The sequence below is a fragment of the Ovis aries genome, chromosome 15 (assembly GCF_016772045.2).
Source record: "Ovis aries strain OAR_USU_Benz2616 breed Rambouillet chromosome 15, ARS-UI_Ramb_v3.0, whole genome shotgun sequence".
NCBI lineage: Eukaryota > Metazoa > Chordata > Mammalia > Artiodactyla > Bovidae > Ovis > Ovis aries.
Window position 1 is genome coordinate 49,465,708 of NC_056068.1, and position 17,362 is coordinate 49,483,069.

At 42.4% G+C, this 17,362-nt stretch overlaps 1 pseudogene; it reads left to right on the top strand.

Moving 5' to 3' along the window:
* The first annotated feature begins 10,437 nt into the window (after positions 1-10,437).
* Positions 10,438-16,404, top strand: LOC114118501 (cytoskeleton-associated protein 2-like; annotated as a pseudogene).
* Positions 16,405-17,362: the final 958 nt, after the last annotated feature.

Sequence of the window (17,362 nt, forward strand, 5' to 3'; positions counted from 1 at the left end):
TTGTAAAGTAATTAGCCTCTAATTAAAATAAATTTATATTTTTAGAACATGAAAAAACAGGTAAGATACAGCTACACACAGTTCATGTCCCTAACTCCTCTTACACTCTCAGAACTGACATATTATTCAAAGACATTTCTACTCCCCAAGTCTGCTTCTCCCTAGTGGACATAGGTTCTTATTTTGTTTTCCAGTAAGGGAGAAGGATTTATTATCTGTATTTGGTGCTATGGGCTCTTCATCCAAGGGACTCCTACATTCTTTGATACAGGGGATTGTGCTGTACATGCTCTTTGTCCTATAGTAGTTAATATCTCCAGGAGATGTTAACACAGGACAGAACAAAAATAAATAAACTAAAACACCTTAAAAAAAATAGGACCCCAGTGAATGAGACTATCAGAAGGGGAATTACTAGAACAGATGGATTGCTAACAGCAGTGGTCACATATTTGTATTAGTATGCTCATAAGATGCAATAGGCTTTAACTTGGCATAAAGTTGGCTTAGATTTGTAGAAGTAAACAGGACAGTCCTCTATCCTCAGTCCCATTGGGGAGGTCCTGAACTATGCAGCCTCTTGGACCCCTCATCCTGACAGACATGAAGATGAGAGAGGATGAGGCTAACATGAGTTATACTCCACCATACAGAAGCTCCTGTGTTGATATCCTATTGGGATCCTGCCTTTTCAATTATATATGTCCAAGACCAGTGCTACAGACCCCTGGGTCCAGGTACAGTCTCACAGATAAGAAGATGCTATCAGAAGTTAACATGATTTCATTGGCTTGATGAAAACAATGTGCATTTTGAATTTAACTTAGATTTTTTAAATAGTGGATTCTTGAAACCCACTTAAAATTTGACTTGAGGATCCTTATCTATGGGATTTCATGGCTAATTCACCTTTCTTAATAGCTCAAAAGCTCTCATTTTAGATAAAGTTTTAAAATGAGGACAGATGAATTGACCTTACCCAAACTGAGGGCTGACTTTTTCTCTGGTTTCTTGGAAAGTGATCTCTAAGATTTTGGAATGTCATGGATAATAAGAGTCTTTGTTTGCCTGGGGGCTTTGGAACACAATAAATAGTCCAACAGTGTTGTTGTCACATGGTATTCACTTGACATCTGGAAGAGCTGGAGACAAATTAGCCATATGAGCAGTCAACCAGGTCTGAGATGCCCAAGCCCCAGTCAAGTATCCATCTCTGGACACAAGATGAGTATCCCTGGAAGAAGATATTCCATGGATGGTCTCACACTGCTGCCAGGTGACAGGTGCTGCCTGTGACTCCACTGGGAGAAACTGGAAGCTCTAGGCATTGAATCTTTCAACATTTCTGCCCATGCTGATTTTACTCTGCATTCTTTCACTGTAATACACTGTGGCCATGAGTATACCAGCTATTAGTGAGTTCACAGTCCTTCAAAGAATTACCTAATTTGAGGATGCTATTAAGAGATCTCTTCAGAGAAAGGGTGGATTTGTGGACCCCAAACTCTAGTTAGATCAGAAGTGGAGTGGTCTTTGGACTGTTCTTCATCTTCACAGAAATTCAATTCCTTCTATCAGAGATGTTTTAAGTTCCAAGTTAGCACTTTAGTCTAACTTAACCCAATATCCAGGTTCTTTCATTGAGAAATCTTGATTTGAGTAATTTCCTTCAACTTTTCATGAGGTCATAGACACCTCAGTGACAGCCTCACAGTACTTACATTCTTCCATGTCTAAGCTCTGCTGCTGCTGCTAAGTCGCTTCAGTCGTGTCCGACTCTGTGCAATCCCATTAACAGCAGCCCATGAGGCTCCACCGTCCCTAGGATTCTCCAAGCAAGAACACTGGAATGGGTTGACATTTCCTTCTCCAACGCATGAAAGTGAAAAGTGAAAGTGAAGTCGCTCAGTAGTGTCCGACTCTTGGCGACCCCATGGACTGCAACCCACCAGGCTCCTCCACCCATGGGATTTTCCAGGCAAAAGTACTGGAGTGGGGTGCCATTGCCTTCTCCATCTAAGCTCTAATGTGTCTCAAAACTAAAGTAGAGCTACCCTCTCAAGTTTATGATCCTATGCACATTTTTATTGTGGTGCTTTAGGTACTTATTTTTCTAAGTTAGCTTTCAGTTAGGAAAATTCAGTGCAAAAACTTTTAGAATAGCTTTCCTTTGTTTTCAGTTAGGAAAATCAAGTCCACTGACATAAATGCGCTAAGAAGGAAATGCATCTCTTCATTTCTTCCTATTGGCATTAGTGGCTTTGAGATTTGAGCCTATACACTTTCACATTCCCTGAGCAAGATGCTGAGGTGTGGAAAAATTTGACTCTAATTGGTGTCATTTTCTACCATGTGCTCTATACCCATAGGAAGCAGGATTGTGGTTTAAAAGGGGAGATGTCTAATTTGGTGGGGTGTTGGGTTCAGATAAAGATCTTTACTACTGACATTACTTTTAAAGCATAGAGATAATATATGATCTATTTCACTTTTAAAAATAATCATGTCATCTGCTTTAAAAGTTAAATATGTGGGAGGTGTTAAGGTCTAAGTCTAGAAAGCCTAGACATCTGGTGGTCATCATGCTTCATGTCATGTTAAGCACCTGTCACAAGAAAATTGAGGTTTTCAGTTTCTACAAACAAGTGCTAATTGCTTCTTAAAAAGCAAATTTTTCATCATCACATCATTGAAACCACGATACCCAGTGCTACACTATTCTAAGTCACCTAGAAAACTGCTTTCTTTAGAAGTCTAAATATTGACATTTCAGCCATCTGATCTGTTTGTTCTGAAATCAAATTAGACTAACAAGGGGACAATCTTTCTCTTTAATTGAGGTTAGAAACTGATCAAGACTAGGGATAGAAAGTCTAAGAATATAGTCAGAGCATTCTAACATGTATACTATCATGTAAGAATTGAATCGCCAGTCTATGTCTGACGCAGGATGCAGCATGCTTGGGGCTGGTGCATGGGGATGACCCAGAGAGATGTTATGGGGAGGGAGGTGGGAGGGGGTTCATGTTTGGGAACGCATGTAAGAATTAAAGATTTTAAAATTTAAAAAAAAAAAAGAATATAGTCAGAGAAGGAAAAAAGGAGTCAGTTCTGATCAAGGACTTGGCGGAAGACTATATCTTGTTTTCTTCATAGGTAAACAAGAGTATATGTGCAGGACAGTAGGTGAAGTTGTGGTCAGCAAGTGTTTGGCAGAAGTTAAGGAGCCAATAGTCTGAGTCTAAAACACTGTTCTATAGCCAAGTTTGAGGAAGAATGCTATAGTACATATTTTTCAGACTGCTTCTTGCTCTTGGAAAAAAATCTCATCTCCATGGGAAAGAAGCATACAAATACCCCATGTCCTCTTCATGATGATTCCCAGCTGGAGCAGAATTGAAACCATGCAACACTAGAAGCCAGTGATGGGGCTGTTCCAAGATGCAGATGATAGTGTGTAATACCTTCAACTCTTAAGATGCCCAGTGTGAAACATATGCCTAGGTTTGGCAACAAGTTTGTGTCCTTTTTCTTAGGAAGAGAGTCTTTAGAGATACAGTTTCCAGAATATAGTCTTTAAGTTAGCTGCTTACTGCTTCTCCCAAAGAGAAGGGGCTCCAGATGAATGGGTTGATAACTAATGGAAATATCTGTTATCATTAGTTAACACAAATATCCATTAGTTTTTAAAAAAAAAAAATTGGAATAGCAAGGAAGATTTCCACTGAGAACACCAGTTCCCAAAGAGTTTTCCTAAACTTTACGCTATGCTGCTGAAATATACATGTCAGTAGTGAGATCTTGTAACTTATAAAAATGCACTTGTGTTACTTCCATGGGGAAGGCAATTCTGCCTTTGAAGAGGGTGCAGTTGGATGTGGGAGAGAATAAGTCATTTCCCTGCCACAGGAAGGATTTCAGCTATAGCCTGAATATCATTTCCCAGGTGGCACTAGTAGTAAAGAGACTTCCTGCCAATGCAGGAGACATGAGAGGCAGGTTTGATTCCTAGGTCAGGAAGATCCCCCTAGAGGCAGCCATGGCAACCCGCTCCAGTATTCTTGCCTAGAGAATCCCACTGATAGAGGAGCCTGGTGGGCTACAGCCCATAGGGTCGCAAAGAGTTGGGAAACAACTGAGGCAACTTAGTACGCATCCTTCACTGGAGCCATTATACATGGCAAGAACCATCCATATTTCTAATATCCATCTAAGCAATGTTTTCCCTATTTAGACCCAGAAACAAGGTATGAGATAAAAAATTCACCCAGGAGATTAACCCAAATGCTCAACCTGAGGGTTATTTTTTAAACTAGCCCCTGAAGCAGAGGCTTACTTCCATTTTTATAAAACCTGATCAAACTGGCTTAGGTTTACCTGGATAATAGAAAGTCATTAATAGGCATGCATCAGTTTATGGAATCTTTAGGTTGGCTAAATATTAATACAATAGCATGAAAGCAAGTTCTCAAGGAATGCTAGTAGACTGCCTGAGGAGATTAAGGGATAGGTACATGAATTTCTGCTTCAGTAATATCATGTAGTAATGTTACCAAGTGGACAGGAAGTGAGGCCTCGTGTTAGAGAAGGACTAAAAGGAGCAGTGGGAGAGAAGTGGGGTGAGGGGAGATGGCTGTCTTCTGAAAGTGACATGGGGAGTCCCCACTCCTCTCACCTGAGCTGATCCATGGTCCTTCTACCAGCAACTCTCCTGAAATGCCATCGTCTGTGGCCATTCCTATCTCTCTTCAGCTGATTTCTGAGGAGGTGGGAGAGGAGGGCCAGGAGAAGGCAGGGTAGGGAGAAATTCTTTCATAGATAAAGGACTTTCCACAGGCCAAGGAGTCTATCATACCAGGAGTAACGAATCTGGCAAAACCCATGCTTAGGCACCTGAGGAACCTTACTAGTCCCCATACCAAAAAATAGATAAAGCCAATGGATTGTCTAAACTTAGTTTTACTACTTTTCTTGACCCATAAAGAATATCATGGATATTTTATATCCCTTCCCAATCATACATACAAGGACTGACATATTTGAGTCAGGATGGTCTTTGAAGAATAATTAGACCTTCAATTATTCATGAAGTCACATGTCTAGAATTCTGAACAGAGAATTCAAGAAGCCTAAGAAATTTGAAGTTTAAGGTCTAAGACAGGAGGTTTGCAGTCTCCCTTGGTCTAGTGCAGCAGACACTGATCAGCCACACTGATTTGCTTTAATGAAGCACTTGAGCCCCAAGATGCTGCTACCAAGCAGCCTTTATTTGTTGGCCTCCCCAGGAGTTGTCTCAGCCTCAGAAACTTCAATGCCGCATGTCTTCCAGAGAAGCCCAATGCTGTGGTTATTGTGACCCAACTAAGCAGAAAGCTGAAAGGCCATTCTAGAGAGTTCTTGGAGTAGCCAAGGCTACACTGGATCTGTACGATAGTTCAATTTCTCTCTGCCTTCTTTCCATATACAGTGCATACAGGGCATTTTTTTTTTCTAATTTGGGGTTTTTGGCCATGCAGCAAAGCACATGGGATCTTGGTTCCCTGACCAGGGATCAAACCCATGCCCCCTGCAGTGGAAATGCAGAGTCTTAACCACTGGACTTCCAGGGAGCTCCCAGAGTACTCCTTAAGCATTGCTGCAAAACTAGTATTTGGTACTGTCTAACTCAGTAGCCCACTTGACTTTGCCAACAAAGGTCCGTCTAGTCAAGGCTATGGTTTTCCAGTGGTCATGTATGGATGTGAGAGTTGGACTGTGAAGAAACCTGAGCACCGAAGAATTGATGCTTTTGAAGTGTGGTGTTGGAGAAGACTCTTGAGAGTCCCTTGGACTGCAAGGAGATCCAACCAGTCCATTCTGAAGGAGATCAGCCCTGGGATTTCTTTGGAGGGAATGATGCTAAAGCTGAAACTCCAGTACTTTGGCCACCTCATGTGAAGAGTTGACTCATTGGAAAAGACTCTGATGCTGGGAGGGATTGGGAGCAGGAGAAGGGAACGACAGAGTTTGAGATGGCTGGATGGCATCACCGACTCGATGGACGTGAGTCTGAGTGAACTCCGGGAGTTGGTGATGGACAGGGAGGCCTGGCGTGCTGCAATTCACGGGATCGCAAAGAGTCAGACACGACTGAGCGACTGAACTGAACTCAGTGGCCACTATGTACACATAACTATTGAACACTTGAACTGTAGCTGCTGTGTTGGGTCCACTGGGAGGAAGGAGGGCAAGAGGGATTCTATCTTGAAGACTCTCAGCCGTCTTAAGACAGGATGTGAATGCGGCCTGAACCCTGTTCTGGAAGGAGGAAACCATCGTTAAAGAGAAACCAGGTCTCCTTGGAAACCCTCTCCTCACAGATGGAAAACAAAGATTGGAAGTAAAGGTCAAGTTGTCTCAGATTAACGATAGCGCCTGTGCCTGCATGTTGTAATTGTTAATTCTTCTGCACCTGCATGTTGTAAAACTAAGTCAATTACTAACGTGTAACCAGTCAGAACTGGGGTATAAAACCAAGTCCTCAGAAAGCGGGGTCCTTGTTGAGAACCAATTCCCCTTGGACCCACTGGCATAATAAATTGTACCCCACTGTCTTGACTGTTCTCCGAGATGTGTTTTGTGACTATGGATTCCACAACAGCTGGAGGCCTTATAAACTCACATGCATTCTAGAACATGAGAAATATTAAGAAAATGCCAAGGTTGCTTCACAGATAGATCTACTTGGGAGCATAAGGCAAACATGAATGTCTGCTGAACAACTCCACTCAAGGTATCCTTGGATGACAGAAGAGAGGGTAGTCCTCCTAATGGACACAGCTTTGCCAGTGCACCTGGTTATCCATTGTGTGTGGTGAAAAAATCTCCACCCTGCGGGTTAAATACATACATCTGATGAGCAGCAGCCAAGACCTGACTGCTGGACAAAGGTCTGGGAGAGAAAAACTGAAGATGATATAGAGTAGAGGCATGCAGATGGGAGTAGAGCAAGGCATCTTCATAGAGCACACTAACACCCAGCAGAGCGCACCCAACTAGTGTGCTCTAACACCCAGAGCACACTAACACCCAAGAACACTAATCAAGTAGACACTGTATGAAGATACTGCAATATTTAGCAATTGGGAAATAAGCACTTCATGTCATATACCATTATAAATCAAAAGAAAAATGTGCCCACAGGGTTAAGATGACTACCAGCTACCAAACTAGATTTAAGGTTATATTAAAGTCCATGACATTACTGCTGTGTCTATGAAGTTTGAGACACTGAAGTCAATGGAATACATACCTAGAAACCATAGGGGTGATAAATTTCCCATGGATATGAAAGATAAAAGGCACAACCAACTATACAGCTATCTGCAAACACAAACCTGCTTTTGTAATAAGAAAGCATGACCAAATCTGCCCAGGTACATTGTTCAAATAGATAGAAATTCTTAGATTCAGGAAATATAGATTCCATTGGAAATTGTTCAGGATAGCAAGGCCTTCAAAGGGTTAGAAAAAAAACTAAGTGAAATAATAGAGCTCTAGGAAAAGGAACTATATTTGGAAGATGAGTGACATGGAAATCCAATTTACCAAAAATCTTGGCTTCTTTAGTTTCTGCTCAACTTCATAGGTTTTTTGAGGTTCTTTATGCCGGATAATTGATGCTTTTGAACTGTGGTGTTGGAGAAGACTCTGGAGAGTCCCTTGGACTGAAAGGAGATCCAACCAGTCCATTCTGAAGGAGATCAGCCCTGGGATTTCTTTGGAAGGACTGATGCTAAAGCTGAAGCTCCAGTCCTTTGGCCACCTCATGCAAAGAGTTGACTCATTGGAAAAGACCCTGATGCTGGGAGGGATTGGGGGCAGGAGGAAAAGGGGACGATAGAGGATGAGATGGCTGGATGGCATCACTGACTCAATGGATGTGAGTCTGAGTGAACTCCGGGTGTTGGTGATGGACAGGGAGGCCTGGCGTGCTGCAATTCATAGGGTCACAGAGTTGGACATGACTGAGCGACTGAACTGAACTGAAGCTCTTAGGACACTTAAATCCTGTCTTAAGACACAGGTCCAGATGCATTAAAGACATAGCTGCTGGAGTTCATCCCAGTTTTTGACTCAGCTTTAGAGAAGGACCACCAGATTGACATGGTGAGCCCTGCTGTGCCACATAAGAATGCCACATTCCAACTGCTGGAGAAATGGACAATGTTCACTTAATACCCTCTTGACCTTAATGATAGACATCTTGAGAGCAGGGAATTTTGTTAGAAATGCTATTGTCTTCATTCTATTATCCCAAAGTTCTTAGGCCCAGGTAGAGTAGATACAAAGATTTGTGCACTGGAGTTGCAATAAGCATGTGTTCTGAAGCTTCAAGATAATGTTTCAAGGTATAGTGTCATTTTGATTTGGTACACTTAGTAAGCCCTCCATTCGTTGTCTTACTAATTTGTTCTTGGCCTCCTTGTCTGAGAAGACAAGGAGAGACTAGCCTCTCATTTCCCAGCTCACTGTACCGAGTTGTCTCTATATTGCAGTCTAGTGCCTGGTCTCTATTCAGTCACTGATCTTTGGGGCCTCTAAGTACCTTCTACATCTTGAGTTACCAGATTCTATGCCCTCAGATCTACCACGTGGTTAGTTTTATATGAAAACTTGACTGAACAAGTGTCCAGGCACCCCATGGCTCAGACATTGACATTCTGTCTGTGGGTATATATGGCATGAGAGGAACAGTTGAATGGCAGACACCTTCCCCAGTGCCAGTGAGCCCCACCCAATCTGCTGGAGGCCTGAGCAGAGCAAAGGCTGAGTAGGGAGAAACTCCTCCTGCCTGACCCACCTTGAGCCAGGACGTCGGCCTTGCCCTGCCTGTGGACTAACTGAAACGTGGCCTCTTCTTCTTGGGTCTCGTTGCTCCAGGGTTTCAGACCAGAGTGTATGCTATAGGCTCCTTGGTTTGCAGGCTTTTGAACTTGGATTGGAACTACGCATCAGCTCTCCTGTGCCTTTGACAGCTGCAAGTTAAGAATTCTCAGCCTCCATAACTGTACAAACCAATTCCTTGTAATAGCTTTCAAATTGCTTACCCTGGTTGTCCTGCTTCCTGCAGAAGTGAGTGATCCACACTATGACAACTACTTTAATTTGCATGCCCACAAGGAGCGCTTTCTGTTCTCTATGTCTGTTCTTGGACTTCTCAATCCAAATAAGTCCCTATTCTGAATACCCTATTCTGATCTTTTAGGCTGAGCAACTTTTGATTTACCTTTGCTCTCTTCACTGAGGACCAGTTTTGGTGGAGAGGGAACTGGGAGGAGGACTCCCAGTTTTGAGTCACAAGTTTAGTTTTCATAAAGGCATAAACACAAACTACCTGCCCTTTTTAACATATGCACTATGTATGCTATCCAAATACTGGTTTTTTATTCTTGATCTCTAGGGTTCTCTCTTTTCACCCTGTGAACTCAGACTTAGATTAAGTAAATCTTTCACTGAGTTCAGGCACCAGTCATAAAATAGTCTCCCTATTACCCTTACCAAGGGACTTGTAATTGTCATTATCTGACACATGATTCTGCAATAGGGACACAGCCCCTGAAGTAGTCCAGTCTAAGCCTGACAAGATAAAGTCAGCATTTGAGACAGGTATCTACATGAAGGAAAGTTCCCATAACATCTGTGTACAGGTACAGTGTGGGAAGTGATAGAATTGGTACTGAATGATAAACACTACCTGGAGACAAATGATTTAGTTAATGATAGAAGCATATAATCCTTGGAGACTGGGGGATTTAACAGAGGTTGGGACACACCCCAAGGATGCACATATGATTATGATTCCAGGTAACAGGATAGCCCTGACTCATCATTAGTAAAGGTAGGAAATCAGAGATCCTAGGTTTATCCCCAGAAATCAGACAGAACATGATCACTGAGTACATACAAGTGTTATGACAACTTGGAATATGGCACCAACATCTAAAGCCATCATTAGTTGCTCACTTCTCAATCCAATATGGTATTCTGATGGTCTGAGTCAGCACTAACCAGCTTCATGAAGAAACACCTTTTTCACCTGTAAACTATAGAGCCATAGATTAGAGACAACTATTCAGCAAAACATGGAGAGGAGTATTTGTTGTTCAGTTTCCATTAAACAGATGAATCATTATGCATCCCTTGTGGAGGGGTCATTAGGGTATGAAGAGAAGAATCAGAAGTGTTTCTTCTAATTCTGCCCTCTTCAGGTGTGCAGTTAAGTCCCTTCATGGAAACAGATTAAGCTGCTTTCTTCACATTGATCAAGCTAGAAAAACAAGCACAACAGGATTCCTATGCTACACCAGGAGCTTTTGGATGCCTTGAAACTATGGACTGTTAAAGTTCTAGTTTCAGGAATCAAAGTGCAAGGTTTTAAATGGAACCTGGATAAACATGAATGTTGTCTTTGAGGGCAAGGATAGGAGTCTTTTTGAACACTGGCAGACACTAGTAGAGAAGATGACTGCTTACAAGAGGTATTCTGTCAGAGGGATGGATGTTTATGGAAGTTATTGAACATCCAGGGTGAAGGGCGATTCTTTAAAAGTGAGGAGTCATCTGCGGTGGTCAAGCCAGAAACACCTCCCTCCCCTTGTCTGAGCTGTGTTGAGCACCCCATTTGTCCTGAGGGACATTCAGCTGCCCCCAAAGTCTGAGAGTCCAGTTCCTGCTCAGAGCAAAGATGACAAAAGCTCAAGGAGCATCTGGTAAGAAAACATGTTTGCATACAAACAGGAAAATCAGATATTATCAGTGGTAGAGCTCGGACAGTGAAGATATCTGAAGGCCAGGTCCAAGAAGAGACAAAAGTTCTGAAAACTTAAGACAAAAATGGCTGATAAATATGTCAGTAAACCTACTAAATCAAATATATAACAATGAAAAAAGCTATTCCCTTAAAACATGATAAATTAGCTAAGGTGTATCAATCACTAAAACTCTGAGGATAAAACTCTGCCATTGTTACCAATTAAAGATGACCCCCAACATCAACGTTATGACATTAAACCAAGCATTTCTCCTTAAAAATAGTAAAAATAAAACTACAGAAAAGACAAAGCAAGATGCTAACATGCCCAAGAAACTTGTGCTTGGATTTTCTGTGGCCAAGTTGTTCAGTCCAAGATTAATTGTTAAGTAAAAGATGAGAGTTCTGCAACAACCAAGAAACTTTCAGCCAGTCTCTAAATTCACAAAACCTCAGCCTGTAGACACTAGCAGTGTAACAGTAAAAAATGATAGAACCTCTCATGATGACTGCAACTAAAATTGGGAGCACCACATCTCAGAGCAGACAACTTGTGCTACCTCCTATTAGAAGTCACCATAGTGGAACCTGATACACAGTGGGTGCTGAGTGTTAGTCCCCATCTCCCCCCATTCTTGTAGTCCCCCTCTTGCAGATTTCCTGAAGTCTTATTTGAGGACCATGCTCTATATTTCCCCCTTTCAGTCCCATCACACTCACTTTAGACACCCAGCTAGATACAGAAACTAAGTTTGTGTAAAATATGTTGATACACATGAACAGAGTTTATTTTGGCTATAATGGGTGAACTAATGGTTGACTTTCAACATTTGCATTTCATCTCACAAAGGTGTATGTTCAAATAATTTTTGTCTCAATTCATGTAGCTATTTAAACTGGGGTACCCTTGGACTGAGCGATCTGTATCCCAATTCTCTAAAAAGCCTTAGTTTAGTTTCTTGTTTAAATCCCTTCTAACTTACAAGAGGAAAAGTTCTTTTAGGTGAACTTTGGTATGTGGTTGAGCTTTGTAACTGTTTTGTTTTCCATGAAAGCAAACTTATATTTGCCATATTTTTTCTAGTGTATTGTTATTTTAAATAAAAGATGCTGTTACTTCATGTCAATACAAAATGTTTTGGTCTCACTTCTGTTAAGCCTTTTAAATAAGTGCCAAGTTATTAACTGAAGACACTTTGCAATCAGTTGAAAATAGTATTGTTTCATTTGATGGGTTTTGTGTCATCTTTATTCCTGTTTCTATTAAGCTCTTCAGGACAGTCATTCCTTCCTCCTTTTTGATGAATGTGTATCTCTCCTGACTATACCAGCTTGGAAAAGAGCTACTCCTACATGTGGCAATCAAGGGGGGATGAGAATGATGACTCTCGTGGTTCTCTGTAGCGCTGAGCAAACATCTCCCCCTCCTGCCCCATTTTATCCACCCAGAGAAGAAATCGGATTGATTTTACACCAAATCAATAAAGGGAACAGATACTATGCAAGTTGACATAGAAAAGAATAATCTCCTTCCCTAAAAAAAAAGAAGTCACCACAGTAATACCCAAGACACCATGAAACAAGGCCTCAAGATATGCCTACCAATGTTAGTTTGGAAAGGGCCTTGAGATAGAGTTATCACAAATACAGTTTCATCTGGTATCAAAACAGGTGCTTCTCAGGACATAAGACACTTATCAAGAAGCATAGCAGCTGAAATGGTAGCCAGGCCTGCTTTGTTTTCTAATACTAAATAGAAAAGTCAAAAAGCATTGACCAGCACAGACATACCATGGTGAAAAGAATTTACAGTAGATGGACTCAACCCAAATAAACTGTGGAGAAGAGAAAATCTCATCAGAGTGGAAAACTGGCAAAGGAAAAGTGTGAAAAGCCTTCCAAGTTCAGTAGCCACCCAGCCTGAGCCCAAAGCACAAAGTGAAAAGTCAGTTGGGACTTCCTGGACTACCATAACAGAAGATTAAAAAAAAAAAAAAAAAACCCTTTACGATATTTTCTAAATGCCTAAACCTGATTAATAAGAGATGTCCACGAAGTGATAGAATTGGTTACACTGAATGACCTAATTAAAAATATCCCAGATGTCAAAAAAAAGTTTGTTAGATATTGGATATGCCTCACATATACTGAAACCATTCAAGTCCTACTGAAAATATTGTCACAATGTGAGAAGGCCATTCTGGCAGGAGTTCAGCCTATTGAAGAGATGCAACATGGAGTCGTTGACACTCTGACAGTAAAGAAGTCAAGTTAGATTTGGGCCAAACATTGAGGTTTGTGCAACCAAGAAACATACTGAAGAAGCCGTCATTGACAATGTTGGGGGATCAGAAAAACCAGGAATGGAAAATAAGCATCCTAGAAACGTGGTATTTCAAGACTGAAAATGACCTGGATGACAAATATTCAACCAATGATGTTAAAACTCCCAATACAGATATTATTGCAGAATGCTTAAACATGTGTCTGCTACTCCATACTTGCAAAGTGTAGAGAAGGATGCAGTTTGATGGAACAAATTTTGCATTTAGAGCACTAAAGTTTCTAACACTGGTTAGACGTTCAAGGTCTTCAAGGGACTTCTAAATTGCTAGATATGTTGAATAACCATTACCCATAAATTTTCAAGAGTTAACAGAGTTGGGACAGAGTTGATGCTGTATCATATGCTGCATTGTACTCAGAGCCTGGCCAGAGAGAAAAGTGAAGCTCTGATTAACACTGGGGTTGTATTTTTCAAGGGGGTTTTGTTGGTTTGTTGTGGCTTCATATATTCTTTAGGTTAAGAGTTGCCAGGTACTTAAGTATTCACAGTAGTCAGTGCTTTTACTAATGTTCACTCTGTAGCAGCTGTTGACCTCTGTCCTTTGGAAAAGCAATTCTACCTTATTGATCTTAATAGACTGAGTTTTTCTCTAAGGTAAGTTTTGGCAAGGCACTTAGCTTGCTTTGTCACCTAGTTCTAGTAACCCCTATTGCTATGGTCTCCTCTGTCCTTGGGACATTGCCCCTAGTTCTTGTCACTATCCGGCAATGCCAGCAGGTTGGCAACCTGTAGTCTCTTGGCCTCTTATTGTAGCCAAAGTCACCAAGAAAGATAATTAACTAAATACTCCATTTCTAAGAGAAGATACTTTTGGATAAGAAAAGACGTGCATAAACCTAGTTGGTATTCAGAACCTTAAGTCTTAGTTCCTTTAAGTTCCGTTTCAAATCTGACTATCTAAAATGTTAAAACTTAACTTCTATTGCTTCATTTGATATAATTGATAGACTATTGTTCACTTAGTCATGTCTGACACTTTGCAATCCCATGGACTGCAGCACACCAGCTCTTCCCTATGCTTGTTTCCCAGATTTTCTCACACTCACATCTACTGAGTGGATGATGCCATCCAACAGTCTCATCCTCTATCACCTGCCTCCCCTCCTGCCCTCTGTCTTTCTAGCATCAGGGTCTTTTCCAGTGAGTCAGCTCTTCACCTCGTGTGTTAGAGGTATTGAAGCTTCAGCCCTTCCAATGAATATTCAGGGTTGATTTCCTTTACGATTACTGGTTTGATCTTCTTGCAGTCTGAGGGACTCTCAAGAGTCTTCTCCAGCACCACAGTTTGAAAGCATCAATCCATTGGCACTCAGCCTTCTTTATGGTCCAACTCTCATATCTATACACAAACTGGAAACAAACTAAGATCATTCTATTGTTTTTGAGATTGCATCCAAGTACTGCATTTCAGACTCTTGCTGATTATGAAGACTACTCCATTTTTTCTATGGGAGTCTTGCCCATAGTAGTAGATATAATGGTCATCTGAATTAAATTTGCCTATTTCCACCCATTTTAGGTCACTTATTCCTTAAAATGTCAACATTCACTCTCACCATCTGCTGTTTGACCACAATTCACCTGATTCATGGACCTAACATTCCAGGTTCCTATGCAGTACTATTCTTTACAGCAGACTTACTTTCACCAGATACAACCACAGCTGGGCATCATTTTCACTTTGGCTCAGCCTCTTCCCTCTTTCTGGAGCCATTTCTCCATACTTCTCTCCAGAAGCATATTAGACATCTACTGACCTTGTGGGCTCATCTTTCACTGTCATATGTTTTTAGCTTTCATACTATTCGTGGGGTTCTCAAGGCAAGAATGCTGACATGGTTTGCCATTCTCTTCTCCAGGGACTGTGTTTTGTCAGAACTCCCCATCCATGACCCATCTGTTTTAGGTGGCCCTACACAACATGGCTCATAGTTTGAGTTACACAAAGCTGTGACTCTATGTGATCCTTTTGGTTAGTATTCTTTGATTATGGTTTTCATCCTGTTTGCCCTATGATGGATGAGGATTAGAGGCCCATGCAAGCTTCCTGATGGGATGGACTCACTGTGGGGAAAACTGGGTCATGCTCTGTTGGACAGGGCCATGATCAGCAAATATTTAATCCAATTTTATGCTGATGGGTGGGGCTGTGCTCCCTCCCTATAGTTTGACCTAAGGAAACCCAGTCCTAAAGTTTGAAGTCTCTGTGGTAGGCTATAGGCACTATGGTAGGGGTAGTGGCAACCTCCTCCAAGACTTATGCCAGCACCCCACACGCCCTGTAGCCCTGCTGCTGCCAGTGCCGCTGACCCCACAGCAGGTGACTGTTGACCCACACCTCTGCCAGAAACTTCGAAACACATGCAAGTCTAACTCAGTCTCTTGTGGGGTCACTGCTCCTTTCTCTTCAGCCCTGGTGCACACAAAGCTTTGTCTGTGCCAAGCGTCTGCTTCCCTAGGCCTGTGGGAGATCTGTAATCAAATCTCCCTGACCTTCCAGTCCCTTTGTGAGATCCCCAGATTGGGAAGTCTGAAGGAGGCCTAGAACTTTCACTGCAGTGTGAGAACTTCTTTGGTATAATTGTTCTCTAGTTTGTGGATTACCCATGAAGAACCTAAGCTACTCCATTTTGTTAACAGAAAAACTCCACTTTGTAAGGTTCCAGGAAAAGAGCCTTTGGAAATCCCCTGACCTCACCCCACCACCCACGAGCCAATCAGACCCCAGACCAGAATCTCCTGAGTTAACGTTCAGGAACTCGTGGTCTACCTAGCTAATAGGGACCAATCAAAAACCAACACACAACCCTTCAAAAGAAAGTGACCAATCAGACATCCCCCTACGTAGAAATTCTTTCTTTTCCATGAACACTCCCTATATAAGCAATGTAACCCAAAACCCGGGGCTCCTCCCTATAGCCACTGCATCAGTATCAGTGAGAGCCGCAGCTCGAGCTTGGTAATAAAAACTCTCTTGCTTTTGCATCAGATATCAGCTCCCTGGTGGCCATTGGGAGATTTCACGACTTGGGCATAACATTTGGGGGCTCATCTGGGATCTCCCACCGGCTCCACAGGAAGACTGATCCAGAGAGTCATCTGCAGCCGTTAAGCTTTTTTCTGTCTTTCTTTTCGTTTCTGGCAGGGCCTATTTTCTGAGACCGGTATACAACTCAGGCGGACGGGCCGACAAGTCACTGGTGGGGGTCGTTGGGAGACGTTCCTGACCCCGGCGGGGAGGACGGAGTGCCCCCGTTCTCTGTAGACGATAGCAAGTCGCTCCCACTGAACAGCCGGAGGCCGTCGTCATTCGGTTTTACCTCCGGGAGTCCCAGAGGTGTATTTCTCCTCTCTGTCTGTGTGGCTGTTTGTATTGTCTGTATTAATTTACCAACATCTGACTGATCCCGGGACGATGGGGCAACGCCATTCTAGCCCCATACCTCTATCCTTGGTTACTGATAATTTTAAGGAGGTCAAGATGTGTGCTCATGATCTCAGTGTAGAAATTAAAAGAAATAATCACTTTTTGCACTGCAGAATGGCCGACTTTCCATGTAGGCTGGCCCTCAGAAGGCACCTTTGAGTTGGGAACTGTACACCGAGTTCCGGATATCAGTTCTGACCGCGGATCAGACACCCTGACCAAGTTCCCTATATCATAGTATGGGAAAATATCATATTGTGCCCCTTCTTGGGTAAAACTTTTTTGCCTCAACAGGGATTTTCTACCGCTCAGGTGTTGGTGACACGTGTAGGAAAAAACCTGAAGAATCCCAAGGAACCTGAACCAATGGCGCTGCTATACCTTATCTTGCAGAGGGGAACAGAAGAAGAACTTCTCTTTCCTCCTCCTTTCCAACCCCCTGAACCGCCACAGGCCCCCGCCATTCCTTCACCCAGGGACAAAACACAAAGTATTCGCCGTCAGCCAGCCAGGTCCCCAGAGGGGCTGGCAGACTCAACTGTTACCCTCCCCTTACAAGTGGCCGGCCCCCTCAATGAGGCAGGAAACCAACCTCATCAATACTGGCCCTTTTCTACGAGTGACCTATATAACTGGAGATCCCAAAATGCTAAGTTTTCAGACAACCCTAGAGATTTAACCAATCTTTTAGAAACTGTGCTTTTTACTCATCAGCACACCTGGGACGACTGCCAACAGCTGCTCCAGATTCTCTTCACCACAGAAGAGAGAAAAAGAATACAGAATGAGGCCCGCG